At 44.1% G+C, this 18,186-nt stretch overlaps 1 protein-coding gene across 1 annotated transcript in view; it reads left to right on the top strand.

Annotated features, from left to right (window-relative positions):
• The window catches only part of phf21b (PHD finger protein 21B), a 62,799-nt gene that overhangs the window by 1,810 nt on the left and 42,803 nt on the right, over window positions 1-18,186 (top strand). The gene's annotated exons all lie outside the window — the stretch shown is intronic.

The following is an 18,186-nucleotide window of genomic DNA, read 5'->3' as shown; positions in this document are numbered from 1 at the left end:
TTTCTCTTCCTATAAGTTTAATCGATCGCGTTTCCTTTGGAATGCAGTTTTCAGCACTTGGAACAGCGCCTTGATTTTTGTCCTCTGCAATTAAACGTGTTTCAAATCTCAAACGAAACGGATTTGAATAAGACTGCTTATAAACATTCTGTTTGCGCCACTCGTGTCTATTGTGATATACAGAATAATATATCGGCGTTTGGAAGCTATTTATTGTAATGTTTTTGTAAAGCTCTTCAGTTTGATAGTGGAAGCTTCCATTTTGTGAGAGAAGGGGTGTTGGTTTCTTCCTAACATGGAGAAAAAGTCTGCAGAGTTTCGTGGAGGGGGATGGGTCTCATTCATGCCGAACATTACCATTTTGATTGCTTTGATGCTGTTTTTGGAGGAGGGGGAAGGGAGGTAAAGGGAGAGAGAAAAGGCGAGTCAGCACTGCACAAGGGATGTTTACTAGAGAACACATTTCTTTTTAGCAGCAAACGATGACCTCCACTTTTATCCGCTCCCCCATTTCGCACGATGGGTAGCAAGGAAGTTGTTTCGACCGTCGAGTATTACATTTCTCTTCACGTAAAGATTTAACGCTTCCGCACAAAAGCACCTGAAGAATATACTAATTACCAATGATTCCGTTGACTTTGCCTGACAAAATGCGTATTTCACAGAACAGCAGCTATGTACATGATATAGTCAGCGAATCGATGCAAGCTACTTGCAAAATGGTTTGATAAGCGAATGCTTCGGCTGAACTGCTAATGCCTGTACGGCCTAATTAGAAATATGAATCATGTAATTAATAAAGGTTTGAATAATATAAGGCCAAGACATATCAGAAGTTTTTTTTTTTTTTTTTAATGATTACAGTTTCAGGATCACACAGTGTCCTCTAAAATAATAAGAATATTGAATATAGTCCCAGTCAAGGTCATTTTACAGGCTAGTGAGTGAAATTAGGAGTTCCCTGCAAGCAGGTGATTTTTCTACTATTTCTTCTATACGCAGCCATTTGTGCTACATTATTTTTATTTCATCATTTTTATTTTTACTTTATATATATATATATATATATATATATATATATATAGTAAAATTTTGAAAGAAAAGGAAATTATTGGCACTCGAATATGAATATGAATTTGATCTCGTTTTCTCAAATATGAATATAGAATATGTTTATTATTATTGCACAACTATAGCTGAATTTTTAGTTACCAGTGCTGGAAAGGCTAAAGCAGATACCATCTTGGCATCTTGATAATATTGGGCAAGCTGTGCACAGCATTTTGGATGTGGCCAGAACCTGCATGACATAAAAAACAACTAGAAAGAATGGACATGGACTATAAATGTATATGGCAGAGTTTAGTTAAGTTGCAAAGCCAGCGTAGAGATGCACTTGTATAATATATATATGAATAGTTTACTATAGTGCACCATTTAAATATTTTTAGGCAAATGTGACTTGCATTGGTGATACAGATCTAAGATCAGTGACAGGAAGCAGACATTTGATGGTATCAGTGATTTTCAGACAACAGATTGCCTTGCCAGACTTGCTTCCAAACAGTATACAAAATGGGAATATACACAGCTTTCAAAAAGTAAGCAGAAAAACACAGATTTTGCCCTAAAACCAATTTTAGGTTAAACTTGTTAGAGTTTTTTTTAGCGTCTTTCTTTCTCTATTCACCTTATAGTTGCGGTTTGTTTGTTGCCTGACTCACATGTTGTATGTGCTGTTGCTGTAAGCTGTTTAACAGAAGGGCTGCTAACATTTCGTTTGGCTACATTGTGACTATATTAGCAGATTTGAAGGTAAAGATGGAACATCTAAAACTCATTATTGTTACAAATTTGAAGTCTACATAATCTTGTTTCCATGTTTCCCATAGGGACCGCAAGCCAATCTTCTTTATACATTTTTCAATGTATTGGAAATTTAAATTTTTTATTTTTCATTTAGGCAAAATTATGGAATGCAGTTGCAATTTATGATTTAAAAAGCATGTGAACAAAGAGGGTTTTTTAAGTTCCAGAATGCTTACACCTTGTTGCATCACTGAAATGAAGTTCCTGAAAGTACTGGACTTAGATTTTATTCCTTTGCTTGTTTCTCCTTTGTCTTTGGAACCTTGGACTACAGCAGTTTGGTTATCTTCTGAGCTGCAGTGGTTCTCATGCATGCCTGATTCATGCAGCATGAAAAGGAGGTTTAATTGCATTATGTTTATATGAGCTCTGCGTTTTTAACTGCTGTCATATTTATTTTATACATAAGTGATGGCTTAGAACTGAAAGTGATCCTTGGGTATTAATGTGAAAACAACTGCTCTGGTTTTAGTCTTGGTTTTAGGGTTTTTCTGTGCTGTAATTGGGATGTCGTGGGTATTATGGTGGTGTCAGTGATGAAAGTAATGTTTTTGAGAATATGGACGGATTGCATAATGAGAAAGGTAAATGCAAAAAAGAAACAGAAGAGAATATATAAAACAGGACAGTGGGGAGAGAGAGAAATAGCAAAAGAGGGTGGAGTTTGAAGGGAAATAGAGAAGGTGGAAATGGGAACAAATAAAAAGTGTCTCAGTCTAACCAACAAGACCAGAGGCAAGGAAAGAAAGAAGTAATACCAATTTAGAGGGTAGTGAATTTCTTTTTCAAATGTATGGATTGTCTGTTCAAGGATTGGTTTGTGCAGTAGTACATAACCAAGTTGGCTTGTGTCTTTTTGCTTGAAAGCAATTCAGCATCCTGTCAGGGTGTATTTGCTTGGAGCTATGTTGTAAGTTGAAGACAGCTTGGCTCTTGCAAGCACATGATTGGCTAGTCTCACCTGTAGCAGCGCTTGCTAGAAATCCAGTGATTGGTCAGATCTGGCCCCAGGACAAGCAAGGCTAGGTCAGAACGTGCCTCTTGGCAAAATCAGAGTACTGCAATCACAGGTTGGTGTTTTGCGCAGTACTGGGTTAACTCCTAATGCTGGGTGGGATGCCTTCCATCTCTAAAGCTGGAATACAGAGAGAATCCAAGGTTTTACTGATATCAGTAGTTACTGTATTGTTGTTAGAAAGATGTATGACTTAAAGTACGTGTTGTGTCAGCACTTTTGTTTCATTGTGGCTTGTGTCTGAGTGTCCCATCAAGGGAGTAATTATTCACCAAAGAAATAAAAGATTCAGAATAAAAGAATATCTTTCTTGGAGTTACGAAATGCTGACCATGGCAACCGCACCTTTATAATTCAGTATCAGTAGTCTCTATGAAACTCAAATGATTTTGGCCTGGTGCTCCCAGGCCAGTGGTTTGGGCAGGGGAGGGCTGGTGTCAGTATTGTGGGTAACATCATCCCCAGTCCTGTGGGAGCCAGGCCCCAGTAGCAGCTAGGGCAGGGTGAAAGGTCACAAGAATCAGCCTGGTTAGTCAGCCTGGGTAGTCAGCCTGGGTAGTCAGGCTACTAACGGCTTTTTCTCCAGCTGCCTTTTTTAGATATGGCAGTGGGGTGGGCAAAGGCTGAGGAAGGGCACCGATTGAAACAAAGTTTATCATTCACCCAGTGCCCTGTTTAATTGTTTTGTTTCCTAAAGTATGAAATTAAGTAGGTATGGGAGATGCGTGGGATTTTAACGGAGTGAAGTATAGAAAGCCTATTCTTTTGTATTACATGCCAAATCTCTTCATGAACATGTTGTTAAGATGGCATTATGCTTGGAAAAGGTTGCAGAAAATCTGAAACAAAATAAGCATAACCTGGAGTGCTAATGATGTGCTAATGTGGAGAGGTAGTATTTAGTTGTTATTGAAACCGGTTAGATCCAGGGGTGCAATACTGTATGAGAAAACTACAGCATTATCTAATGCCCTTGCAGACTTCATTATTGTGTGTCCATGCTTGTTATAATGGAATTGTGGATACTATAGTCATGAGGTTGGATCTTGCCACTCCGAAGAAGGTGGCAGAATGATTCTGTGGTTGCTGGAGTTTACGCAAGATACCGTGCGCATCAGTGGACTTCCTCCCTGTGTCCATCTAGAACAGTTTCAGTCCTTAAACACCTCATTAGATGTTTATTTTGTTTTCCTTCACACAAGAGGAGCATCAGAGCCTTTTCTGGGGCACCAGCGTTCCAGGCGCTGCATCATTGTCTCAGTTTTGTGTTTTGTAGACAAACAGAAGGATCTGTTTTCCTTTTGCATTCTATTCCTATTGTTTACAATAAGCTTCTCTTCAATGTGAACCACAATTGAATTACTGATAGTCCTAGAGGTTATTTCTTTGCATTTTGGACTCTGGAGCAAAATGAGGGTGATGCAATGCATGATTTATCTTTGGAACATGTATGTCAGAGAGTTCCAAAGTATGTTCCTGCATGAACGCTCGTCGCCATGTGTATCCGTGGTCTGCTTGGCGTGCACTCTGCGCTGCCGCATTCATTCAAAGGGCAGGTCCTCACTTTGCCACCCTCAAAAAGGTCAGCCGAGGGTCTCCACCGGGGGAGGCGGGGAGCCTCTGGCTTGGCTCCACTTAGCAAGGCAAGTAGCATGCGTATGGAGGAGTTCACCCGGGGGAGTATTGTCCAAGCGCGGGCTGGTGCCGAGCCTAGTCTCGGGCCTGCGTGCGGGTCCGGCTGGGGACCTGCCGCCATGGGGGGAGCTATGCTGAGGGAGGCTTGGGAAAGCAAAGGGCATCCAAATGTCACCCTGAGAGATGTGGTGCGGTGGATGGTGCTTGGCTCTTCCTGAACTCTCCCAGGACTATAAATCTCGCTGCTTTTGTCCCTGAGCTCTATTGGCCGTGCCAATCCCCCCTTTGTCTGCCAGGTCCCTTTAATCACTGCGCAGGGAAAGGCCCCGCGACAAAGTTCCAGAGCTTAATTAGGAGAGCTGTGTGAAGGTTCTGCTTCGAGTTCTTCAGGGAAAGCGAGGAAACGAGAGCGAGAGAAGAACAGAGATGAAGACAGAGAGGTGGTGGGTGGATTGGTGGTGTCAGGTTGTCTGTCTTCATGGTATCTAAAGCCTGTAGGAATCAAATCTGCCCATATTGCTGCATGAGAAAGTGCTGGTCATTAGCAGGAGAAGAAAGATAGTTCATGTATGTCTTTGCTGCCAGAGAAAGGTCACTGTAGCCGCCAACCGTGAGAAGTTTAAGGTGCGCTATTGCGCTGTTAACTAAAGGCAGGGTGAGTTTAGCAAGAGCTTAACTTGATGTTTTAAAGATCTTTCTTTTTATTACTTCCTCTTCCCTTGATTTTCAAAGAACTAATTATGGAATTGTGTCATAAACAGGTTGCAAGGCACCTGTTCTTTGTGCGGTGTTCTCATTCTAATGATGACGGATGCATGCATGTCTGTTCTTTTCGAAGTCGCGTGACGGCTGGTTATTATTGTGCACCACTCATTTCCAGGGAGTCATATTAAAAGTGCTGATGTGGTACTGCTGGCAAGCCGAGAGAGAGAGAGAGAGAGAGAGAGAGAGAGAGAGAGAGAGAGAGAGAGAGAGAGAGCAAAGCGACAGTGAATTAACCCGCACTGACTGCCATGCCAGCCTAAGACCCCTCCATCACCCCCTCTCTCTCTCCCCCACCTCCCTCTCTCATTCTCTCTCTCCCCCACTTCTCTCTCTCACTTTCTCTCCCCCACTTCCCTCTCTCTCTCTCTCTCTCTCTCTCCCCCCACCTCCCTCTCTCATTCTCTCTCTCCCCCACTTCTCTCTCTCTCTTTCTCTCCCCCACTTCCCTCTCTCTCTCTCTCTCTCTCTCTCTCTCTCTCCCCCCTCCCTACCTCTCTCTGTCTCTCTCTCATTCACACACTCTTTCTCTCTCATGCATGCACAAATGAATATTATCTGTTAAGGTACTACTTCAAAAAACAGCCTTTCTAATGCTACACGTTCACAGTGCGCTGTGTAAGCGAGGTCTTTGCAAGTGGCAAAAATCGGGGCTGCAGATTGTTATTGTTATCAGCTTATTAGTTTGTACAATAAACAGGATTATAGAAGGCATACAGCTGTGAATGAGTGGGAGGAGGTCCAGGCTCAGCCCGAGCTTGCTAATTGGCACTTGCTTCCTCGTGGTGGAACATGGTAGGGCTCGGGAAAATGCTGCTCTTAATTACTAGCAGCTTCCATGGAGTGAGGGTTTTCCCAGTTGCCCTGGTAAGACTCGGTGGTAACATTGTGTGTGCTATGTGGAAGATTCTTTGCTTGTGGCTGAAGGAACCGTACTCAGCAGAGGGCAGTAGCAAGTGGCCTGAAGAGGAAAGAAAGATATATGGATGACAAGCTCCAATAACTTCAACCTGTCTACGTCTAAAACAGAACGATGAACAGGCCTGGAAACATCACTGTCTGAGCACTCGAATGATTGGTTTTCTTTAGGGCTCCTGTATGCAGACCTCCAGCTGTTCCGTTTCACTGTGAAAGACGTTTCACTGTGACACATGAACTTTCTCAATTCCTCCAAACTTTCACTGCTCTTTCTTGTTATCAGAGTGGATTGGGGTTCTACCATCTTGTTCTCGTAAGTTCTTGCTATCACTGGAGAAGGCCCATACATACATTTAATCCAAATATTGGATCAGCACTTAGAGCGGAACTTTTTTTTGATTGGTCAAATGTCACATTTACTGTCAGACTATCATGACGCTCACCACAATCACCTTTCACATTTCTCATTAATGTTTTATTTTATATTAAACAAACAAATAAACAACAACAACAAGAAGATTATGTACATCAATGTATGTGTGTTTTTGTAGTGGTTTATAGCTGCTACTTTATAGCTGCTAGGTAACAACTCTATTTTTATCACAACATTGTTACCTAGTGGTCATTTGGTTTATTGAGACTAGCCTAAGTCATGGAGACTAATACTTGTTTATATATGACTGTAATTTTTCATATGCATCATGTCTGGCTAATGAAAATGCAAAGCATCAGACTTTACAGCTCATTTGAGTTTTAAAAGCGACATGATTTTACACATTGAGAATATATTTGGGAATAAGAGGAGCTTTGTATTAACACCACAATTGCTGTGAACTTGTGATCACAACATTACACCGTGTGGCTTAGAAAATATTTCCTTTTTACCATCTAAATTATACTAGACTTCAGGTCAGAGATCTCAGAGCAACTTTAAGTGTTTTTTTATTATTGTTATTTCTTTGGTAGATCAAATGAAGTAAATGCTTAGCTTGCGGACCCGTTCTTCATATCTCATACTACCAACAGCTCCTTGTAGGTTTGTAGCACACTTGATGGCACTTTGAAAGCTAGTGCTTCAAGCCTGAAGGTGTATGTGTAGACCATTTCCATTGATAGGTTATGAGAGTAGACTGTAATGACCAAATCAAATGCATTTTGTGTGTAAAACAAACTGGGTTTGGGTCCTACGCGATGGCAAGAGATGGAGAGAGTCTCCAGCCTCGAGGTCCTGAGGATTTCTCTCACGCTGTATCAGAGGCCGACAGATACTCATCCTCCTAGCAGGGAGACGCATGTGGATGGCGCACACGCAGCATGGGTGGACTCTGGGGCTGCGCTGCCAGGGTCACAGTAGTCAGTGAGAGACTAACCTAACCAGTTAGTTATGTTAGAAAGGGCCTGGGTTTTCCCCTCTGCTCCCATCTCGCAAAGCTCCATAATGTAGGAAAGAGGAGCAGGTACAGGAGTGCTGCAAGAGATACACAGAGCAAAACAGCATTAGTGTCAACAGACTGAAATGGCACAAGCAGCAGCCGCCTGGACCTGCTGGACCTTGTAATATACGTTGTAATATTCAGTACTATGGCCAGATTGAGTTGGTAGAGGGAGAGAGAGCATGGTGAGTCGTGCTGGGATACCAAATTAAAAAAAGTCAAAACATTTGTTGTCTTATTTGTTGTGGAGGCAAAGCGGTAGCCTGGAGTGGTAATTGGTTTGTTCTAATCATATAGTCAGCATAATGAAGAAGTGCCCTTTATTCTGTGTGGAGAGAACTACACTGGGAAACTAGTGAACAATGAAAGTCTGATGGTACAGCAGACGGTAGACAGTTGCAGAAAAACACACAAATTGTGTGACTGTATGGAGGCTGCATGATGAGCATAATCTGGGAAACCTTTTTTTTTTTTTTTTTTTTTTGCTTGAACTTGTCAAGGTAAGCAAGGTAACCACAGCCTTCAAGACAGCTAGGTTCTCTCGGACTGTCTTTAGGACAACTACTTAAAACCTAGAGGCACAAAAGTGCTTTGATTTTCATGTTCAAAAGGCTTTGGAAATTGCTATAATGATTTCATGTCTGTCTGCGAGTACCTTGTATTTCACATTTGTCTTTCATTTGAAGTTTATATTTGGCTTTGCAAGGCCTCGCTCAGGCTCCTAGCTGCAGCCTGCTCTGAGTGCTCTCTTTTCAGCAATCAACTGGAATAAACAATCACACCAGCTGCACTCTATTTCAGCTGTCATTTTTAGGCTTCAGAGCACTCCTCTTTCTCACAACCCCCCCCCCCCCCCATGAATTACAGAGCATGTGTGATCAATTATATTGGCAAAATTGATATTTGCAAAGTTCATCCAGATTTAATTAACCCGACTAGTGGAACGCTATGGCAACAGAGTCTGCCATTGCGGCCCGATGAAGCTTTAAGTTCATGCATTTCCTCCTGTCAGCTTCACCTCAAAGAAAGCAAACCTACACTGATCCATGTGTCAGAGCTGGAACTGATACTTAATGGCTGTGTTCTTGATATACCAGAATTCTGAAATTCGGATTTTGTGCAGTGTCAAGCAGCAAGACCCCTGGACAAGTGTCAGCCACTTCCAAGAGTCTGGTGAAGTGCTATATCAGAATGAGGCCTGGCCTTAGTACCCATATTATAGTAATTACACAGGCCGACAGTTATAGAAGCTTGGTGACCAGGGACTCCATAGAGAACAGCCTTATTCTGAAGCCTGCTTTTAATGAACTTAAACAAAGCTTTTCTTTCTTTCTTTTTTTTTTTACCATAAATATCACAGCAGCATATTCTGTCTCAGACCCCAGTCACTTATTCACTGATTTTCAATGGTATAAACTTTTTTCTCTCTCACTTTGCATACAGCAGAGGCTGAGTCATGGATGAATGGCCAAGTTCTTCCGAATCGATGAATAATGTTTTCCCCCCCTTTTAAAGATTTGAAGTGGTACGTTTATGTAGCATTAGCATGCACGTGTGAACATAACAGAGGCAGAGGGTCAGGGAGCTGTCACCCCTCACTTTCTCAGCCCTCTGCCTCACAGACGAGCCAACCACGGCGCAGCAGCTAGCAAGCAACAGAACCCGTGCAAAGGCATTCCAAAGGCAAGACCAGCATGGCTGCCAGAGAACGACTGAAAGATGACCAAACATTTTTTGGTGTTTTTTTTTTTTTTTCTTAATGAAATATGAGGGACTCAGGTGTGGTAGTGGCAAAGGTGGAAGATATGGGATTATGGCAGATGTACCTGCTTCCTCTCGAGCAGTTCGCTGCATCTCGCCTAGCCGATAGCCCGGTGGACCCCAGTCTGGCCCGGGTACCTGGCGGGACGGCTGTGGTCGCGCAGTGTCAGCATGCCGAGCCTCAGCTAGCTGGGGCGCTTTATCGTTCAGCCCAGAGCTCTTCTGCCCTGCACACCCACTCTGTTTCCTTAGCGTTCTCCCTGAGATTGTGTTGATGGTAACCAAGGCAACACCATCAGGAAAAATGCTGCTGAGTTGAAAACCTTTTTTTTTTTTTTTTTTTTTTTTTAAGTAAGGCCTTCATTGATTTTGACTTAATATTTAAAACAAATTTAGCTGAGGGTGACTTCTTTTCCCTCTGATTAACTATTCATTTTTTGCTCTTCTCCCCTGACTGCTATCTGCATTGCTCTTTAATGGGGAGGGAAGGCGCTCTCATGAAAGTCGTATTTCCTTCGCGGGAAGGCAAGAGGGCCTAATATATTGCGGCATCTGTGTCTGAGGCATGTTTAATTAAAGGCTTCTGTAAGGAGCACCACGCATCTGATTGAATTAGGCTGCCGGCTGCCAGGATCTCCAGGAGGAGCTCGCTGTGCTGCTAACCTACTTCACCTGCTGCCGTCAGGGCATAACAGCATCGGGCTCACCGGGGTCCAATCCAGACGCTGTGTACTGCCTTCAAACCCGTCAAGTCATGTGAAGGTGGCTCGATGACACCTTAATGAGAACAATCGGAGAGGTCACAGCAACATCGCAGGCTAAAGGAATGTGTTTCTTCAGTCTTTGAGGCATCGAGACATTTCTATGGATGCCGGTTTCGGTGATCTGATGTTAAAAGTCTTCTTTTCCTGATTCTTTTTTTCAGATGCTTCATCACTAAGAATAGTACCTGGAGACAGTGGCGTTTATCTTCTTTGATTTGTCAGGCATGTCTATTGTAAAGTCGACTTTAGTGCAAAACACAAAAGCTTTCATCAAACTGAAATGGGGTAATTTTGCACCTCTGCAAACCATCTGAAATCAGAAATAGGTCTGAGGTCAGTGCCTGAATCGACACTGTATTGTCTGAGGCCTTGTATGACAATGGCTTTCTTCCCTGGGCAGAGAGTAAGAAGGTAACAAGATTAGATCGTTAGTTGACCTATAGGATTACTTTATTAGAGCAGGCCAACATTTTTAAAGATGACTTCATCTGTCTGCCTGCTGTCTGTCTTCCACCACTCTTTTTTTGTTCACTCCCAAAGATATCCTTTTGTCTTTCCTTCTCTCTCTCTCTCTCTCTCTCTCTCTCTCTCCCTCTCTCTCTCTCAATCTCCCTACCTCATCCTCTCCCCATTCTCTGTCTCACCCTCTTTCTCTCAGAGGACCAGAAGGGTAGGAATCCATTTCTTGCACAATTGAATTGAGAAATAATCAGCATAGGCGCTGCCATGCTTTGCTGGAATAGGATGATCTGCAGAGTGTTTGGCGATGAGGCAGGAGGATGATGATCACAGAAAGAAACAATCACCACTGCGGAGAGAAGCCCTGGCGCTGTAATTATACGAAGCAGTTCCTGCATGCCTTGAGAGACAGCGCTTGCAATCTTTGTGCTCAACTTATGTCCATCAGAGAAACCCTGGGAGTCAGCGTTTCCCGTTAGCTGGACCTTATGAGATCCTGGCCTTTGCTCTAGTCAATGGAATATGAATTAAGGAAGCTGGCGAAATATCCATTAATCATTAGACAGGTGGTAGGAGTCATGAAGGGAACAGTGGTGTTGTCAAATAAGGATTATACAGTGCATTCTGCACCTCAACAAATGATTTGGTCAGTTGATCACAGTCTTTGCCTCTCTCAAGCAAATTAGGTATGCTTTAACCACGAGTGAGCGTGTGGAGTGCTTTAATGCCATTCAAGTATACTTTTATTTACTGCCAGTCTCTCAGGCAGGGTTGCTTGTTAGTTTCTCCCTCACCCTGTGCTTCCTCCCTCCCGGAGTGTGTGGGTGAGGAAGTGCTTGTCAAGGATTTTCTCTCCTCAGCCACAAACAATAGACTCGCTCTGCAATACAGACATTACCAAAAGACTGAATTTTCCAATGTAGCAGCACAAAAAGTTATCAGAATGTCATATTTATTGAGAAGAATATAAGATAAAAAAAGGTGCCACATAGGTAAATGCTGTTCTAATCATATTTTCAGATTTCGTTAAGGTGTATGGGACTAAATTTTGGCAAGAACATAACAGAAACAGCATGTTATAAACCTTGATCCCTTCATCTGTTATGTTTTAGGTCTGACTAGAATGGAGCTTATGTCTAAATTCTACTAGCCAAATGCTACTCTTTATGCACTGGGCAACTACAGATGGAGGTTCAGCTGGGTGCATGAAGAAAGGAGTGTCCTGCTTTCAGACACACCCCTTCTCCCTCCCAAGTCATTTGCATATTCTTTTAGGCCAGCACTTCACTGTGTATGCATTATTGAGGTGGCCTTAAAAGGGAAACTGCGGGTCTGAGAGAAAAAGCAATGTCTTCCCCATGCTGAACCACAATGACTTCAAAGCCCCCTTTAAAAAATTGATTGGATTTCGTTGTGCCTTTTTCTGGCAAGAGGATTTTTTTTTCCAGGCTCAAAAGCAGAGTTTGTGTTTATGCTCAGACCCGCGTTAACACGGCCTCTAGTGTTTGCTAGGCAGCCTGGCAGCTTTTAATAGGTCAACTATGCTTGTCATCTCGTTGCGTAGAAATGGAGAGGCACAGAAAGTGCAGCACGAAGCTGCCCTAACTGCAGCTGCAGCAGATAATATTGTAATTCCACAGTTGTGCAGGCATTTAACCACTGCCTGCGGTCCCCTAAAGCTAAATAATACCGTTCACTGTGGTCTCTGAGGTAAATAATAACATTCGTTATGGTCTCTAAGGTCTTTTTCTTCCAAAAATGCTGATTCAGACCCTACAGCATTCTCAGCGTGAAATGATGTCGTCGGAGGGGCCTGCAGTCCCACAAGCCAATGATTGGACGGTTTATTAGCAGAGCAGTATGACAAGCTCTGGTGTACCGTTGCGGTGTCTTTCCCGAGTGTCGGTCCCCTCTCATGGTGGGGGCTTTATTCATTGCCACGACCCCCAGCTGCATCGTTTATCCTGTCTTCCTCTCTGCTGCATGGAGCCGAAGTCCTTTTTCTGGGGACCAGCTTTCATGGCCCACGGCGCGTATGTCAGCCTATGGGACTTCAGGACTATCGCGCAGGCCCAAAAAGACAGGAATCCTCTGGCAGCTTTCAAACGGGGGAGCCGATGAATACATTTTCATCAGAGCAGCGGTACGTGGTAAGGCAGTGAAAGTTTGTTCCAGCTTATCAAACTAAAGTTGCATCACAGACATACCTTAGTAGATAGAATGACTATGATTTGACCTAGAGTGCTAGAGTGGTATAACGTTTATGCATTTTACACAATTTCCCCCTGTTTTAGTCTTTATGCCAATTCCCACCCATTAGCTAGCTAGCTTTCCCTATCATACAATTATGGAGGGTTCAGGTGTTTCCTGAAAGTGAAGCTTCTTGCTTCCACCAAGAAAGTGAATGGCAGGTTACTACCCATGCCGCAACACATGGTAGCTGAACACATTTGGAGGACATTGCTAACTGCCCACAAGCGCACATCTATGATTGTCTCGTGTTGCAGCGAATGACGGGACCATGTAATGCCATTCCTCCCACCCAGAGAGCCATGTCAGCTTTGCTCCCCTGGACTTCTGGCATCATCAGTACTCAAACCAACAAACTCCTAATGATGGGGCAAACATTTTTGTGTTGCACCACTCAAGAGCACCAAAAATTAAAGAGTGCTTTGACTTAGGGGTGTTTTTTTTTTAAGATGTGGATGTCTAAAATGTAGTTCCAATATTGAGCTACCATTGCATATTATCTTTAGTCTAATCTTAGGCTTAATCTGGGTCTGGCAGACTGCCTCAGTGAGTGCTGTGCCTTAATGACCGCTTCGTGCAGGCAGACTGAGAGCGTCAGTGAGCTCAGCCAGGTCAGTGCACCTCTGTGCAGAGCGCTTTGAGACCCAGTGGTTACCCACCAGAAGAGCAAGTCTGACACGATTTTGCTCGGTGTAAGCCAAGTGCGTGAATAGGGAAACTGCTCCCAGATCAGCCGGCAAGGTGTGATTTTGAACACTGCTGGGGCTACGCTGGCCTTGTTTGCGCAGGAGCCCAGAGGGAGTCGTCCTGGTTTGCTAAGCGCTCTGAAGGCGCACTGTCGTGGAGACAGGGCCGAGGGAAGGAGCCCAGAAGCTCACTGCGATGCAGTGCGCTTGGCCTGGGATGTTTGCTCTCCTGAGGCCCAGCGGGCCAAAGGCTGAGCTCTCTTGGTCGTGCCTAAAACCAAGTCCCACCTCGCCAGGCTGTTACCTGTTATATCACTGTGGCCACTGCCAACCTAAGCTGCCTCCCGTGGAGACCAGGGTTCAGGAAGCGTGCACAGCACATTTGGTCACTGGAAAACAATGGCAGCGGGTTGTCAGATGGTGAGAAGCAGCCGGATTTGGTGATCTTTTTTGTTATATCGCACATTACACTGAATGCAGGCATAAATCTTTTACATGAGCCACTTAAAGTAACTTGATGAATGTAAATGAATGTGTACATCCTCGCAACTTTGCATTTTTTTTAAATGTGTAGGTCATTTCTTTAAGTCAGAAGTTGTGGAAGGCTGTTGATTTTGATGTTGGATCTATGATGTTTGCGGACTGACGGTTGCAGTTTGCGTTGGAGGGGATAAGGCCTCTGTTAAGCTCTGATGAGCTGTCAGGTCTACGCCTCTGTTCCTCTAATCCTGGCATCCTTCTGCAATCTGATCTTCCTCCCAGATCTCCCCTGTTGCTCAAGGCATCGCTGCTTTAATGCAGATAATACCTTTCTAGTTTTTGCAGCAAACATAATCTTTCAAAATCCTTCCTAATCAGAGCCGCAGTGACATAAACAGGGTATCAAAAAACAAGGCCAAGGAGACACTGCACAATGGCTCCAGCACTGGCACACAAGGTGAAATGGGTTTGTCTAGCAACACATCAACACAAATCTATATTTGCAACCACACTTGATATGCTTTCGTAATACTGATTATTTTTGGGGAGGATGTGATAATGTGTCACATAATTATCACTGTCAGCGACACACACGGAGTATCTATCCAGTACATCTGTGCACACCTGGCAGATAGCACCAAACCCTTCTGAGAGAAAGTTTACAGTCTTCTGACTCAATTTAATGGTGGCACATGATTATTGTTGAATAACATATTTTAAAAGTACTACACTGCAAACCTTAAATTTGTAGAAATCACAAATATAGCAGCCAATATACTTACGAATCCGAGGTCTGTGGACAAACCACATACAGACAGAAGGACTGATTACCAGGTTGTTGCTTTTTAAATTAAATTTTCAGTGTGCTTTTAAGGAGTCGAATACTAAACTAGCCGCATAACATCCTATCAGTTATCTAACACTCATGAGGAGTGCTAACCAGATATCTCATGGCCAGCATAGGCGGGCCTCCTTTGATGTACGTTTCACAGCAAGATGGAGAAGCCTCCAGAAAGATGGACCACACCCACTGCCTACACTTCAGTTTACAGGGAACATCAAAAGAACGGACTTCTTCGTCCAAGTGGAGAAATCATAACTTTGATGTTTAGGTGGAACATGTGGCTCTAAAGGTTCTTTGCTATTGTCTACAGGGGAACAAAAACTTCTTTGATGCCTTCATCATTTTCCATAGAGCTATTTGCAAATGTTGAATGCGTGCGCTTTCTGGTGACTCTTCTTGCTGGGATGGAGTAATGAGGCACAAGATGAACTAATAATGACCAAGCGTGGTGAGCGCCTGAGAGGGAACGGCCCAGCCTCTTCCAAAAGCTGAGCACGGACTAGACCAAAAACATCGGCGGGGGCGGAGAATCTGTTACCTTTGCCCTTCACTTAGATGAGAAGATGAAATGAAGTCACTAAAATGCCACGAGAGGCCAAGAACATTTCATTTCACACAGCAGGAAAAGAAACATTTTTGGTCATTACTCTGGGGAACGGAGTGAGATGCACATACTGTTTGCCATTTTAAAAATGTCACTAGGTAAAGGTTTAATGGCCGAGAGGGCTGTAGCTAATTAGTACACTCTTATTCTAATTCTACATGGAAAATTTAAACTTAGATTGCCAATTCCAGTGGTAGTCAAGTCTAATTAATCTCATCACCACACAAACACTTCTCTGAGCATTTGAAGAACTTTGTTTTTTCTCAGTACCCTGGAGCATTTATATTCTTTCATACTGGTTGTAAATACAAAGTAATTCCACTTTGAATTCAGAAGTTTAGGTCATTATTTCTCAAGAAGGCTTTGCGTGATAATGCAAGCGAATGCTAGCTGTGAGTATGTGCGCATGAATCACAATTCTCAGAATACACCTATTTCTTCTACTTTCATTCTTCAGCTGCTCTTGGGTTACTGTGACCTGTGAGTCATAGCTTGACAGCAAATGTGGAAAAAACAAGCGTGGAAGGAGAATTTCTGATGAGGGGATCTTAGGCTGAGAAGAAACGCACAGGGCTCAGATAGCTGGGCCACCAAACAGTGGGAGGAATGGGCCCGGATAATTGGCCAGCCCCATGTACAAAAGAGTGATAAGACAAGGCGAGAGGGGGAGGGGAGGGGAGGCGAGGGGAGGGGGAGGAGAGGAGGGGAGAGGAGGAGAGGAGAGGGGAGGAGAGGGGAGGGGAAGGGAGGAGAGGGGAGGAGAGGAGAGGGGAGGGGAGGGGATGAGAGAAGAGGGGAGGGGAGGAGAGGAGAGGGGAGGAGAGGAGAGGAGAGGGGAGAGCCCGATGGGAATAGTTGCCATTTCTTTCAGAACTTCCCATCGAGCCTCCACAAGCTACATGAACGGAAATAACAGCGTTCAGCGGATATCCGACAAACACCTGATAGCCCTGTGGTTTCCCTGCACCCAAACGCTTGCCTACTATTGCGTTCACAGTTTTGCTTCAGAAAATGCAGCGGACACTGAGGCCACTGGCAGCATACTTTCTTCTCCGAGTAGATCTCCACATGTACGAGGGCATTTTACGTGTCCATCTCTTACTTGTAACTGGAATTCCGGACAGACGGCATTTCGCGTGGCTCCAGGATTCAGTCTAGGCAGGCTCTTTTTAAAGGCAGGTCACCCGAAAACGCCAGCGCTTCGTTTCTGTGTCCTGCGCTGAGCTGCAAGCGGAGCTGGCTCGCGGTGCCGGGCCTCGGGGAGGGTGTCCGGCCACCGCGGACCTCCTTTCTGCTGGTCCTGCTTCCGGCCCTGTTCCTTCTTTGCAGTGTAGCAGCCAGAAGATGGCATGGTTTGTATGCAGTCTCCTCCAATTGCAGATCAGGCAGCCGCGCTATTAATAGGCATGCTACGATTCGGCTTTAACCTCAGCACCGGGGGAGGGAGGGAGAGAGAGAGAGAGGGAGGGAGGGAGTGATAGACAGAGAGAGAGGGAGAGAGCCAGAGAGGGTGGAGGAGGGAGAGAGATGGGGAGAAGGAGAGGGAGAGCGAGAGAGATGGCGAGAGAGATAGAGAGACAGAGAGAGAATGAATCACAGTAAATAAACTGACACTTGCTGAGTGTGTGCATCAGTAGCTTCACTGTGCCATTCTTTCATATCAGATTATTCTACTTTTTTACTTCCAATGAACGTGTCCATGTCATAGCACAGCCCTCTAGTGTTAGGAGCGGCTGGAGAGCCTGCTAGGGGCCCGGTGAGCTCTCTGCATAAAATCAGCTTCTTTTTGCCCATCACCCATGGCACTTGGTCAAAAGAACCTAGCTTCAGAAAGCTTTCAATCAACTGGGTCTACATTTACATGAGCACAGTACAATCCATCATACATGGAAGTATCTTTACCTAGCACAGTGTACTTGAATAAAAACATTCCAGTAATAATATGAAACATGAAAACTGCTGTAAACTAACAAGCATTGTAGGTTTGTTTAAAAACACAACAAACATACAAACAAAACCAAACGGGTTTGGTCATGTAGTCAGGTGTTTTGGTTGGCAGCACTCTTAAGACAGATCTATGGCCCAGGGTGCAGCGTCCGGATGGAGTGCAGCAGAGGAGACCAGCCCCGGGGGCATGGGAGGTGGGGCCGCTGTTAAAGACCAGCTGAAGTTGTACTGCAGCAAACCGGATTTCGTGTCGTACACCATTCCACGCCTTGACAAGTGCGTTTCAGAAGTTCTTGTGTCTGCCTGCTGAGCTCCTCGCTCAATTGCTGAGAACATTCAGAACGTTGCTCAAAATTGTAATGTCCAGGAGGACAAATATAGAAGCTAAAATACAGAAGCAGGGCTTATGTAGTCTGACCTCATCCACCTCTTTTAAAATTTTGTTAAGGTAGACTAAAGGTAAACATAAACGGACAACTGAGATAGCACATTCACTCCACTGATGTATACATGAGGTTTTACTGCTCAAATGAAGGTGGTGGCAGAGATGATGTCCCAGAACGTAAGGTAGTGAAGCCTTCAGTAGTGAAGAATTCTCAATTAAAGATGTATGAAAGAGAGAGATGACCGTGTGATTTATTCATCTCTGTATTGCAATAACACCTCTCATAGATTTACAGTAAGGGCTTCGGGAGGTGTCAGAAGCTGAAAGGTGAAGTGATGGTTCACTCATTATTCTGAGCGTCGCCCGTGCTCTGC

This window comes from Electrophorus electricus, chromosome 7, assembly GCF_013358815.1.
Source record: "Electrophorus electricus isolate fEleEle1 chromosome 7, fEleEle1.pri, whole genome shotgun sequence".
NCBI classification, from domain to species: Eukaryota; Metazoa; Chordata; class Actinopteri; order Gymnotiformes; family Gymnotidae; genus Electrophorus; species Electrophorus electricus.
This window is presented reverse-complemented; position numbering and strand designations above follow the sequence as displayed.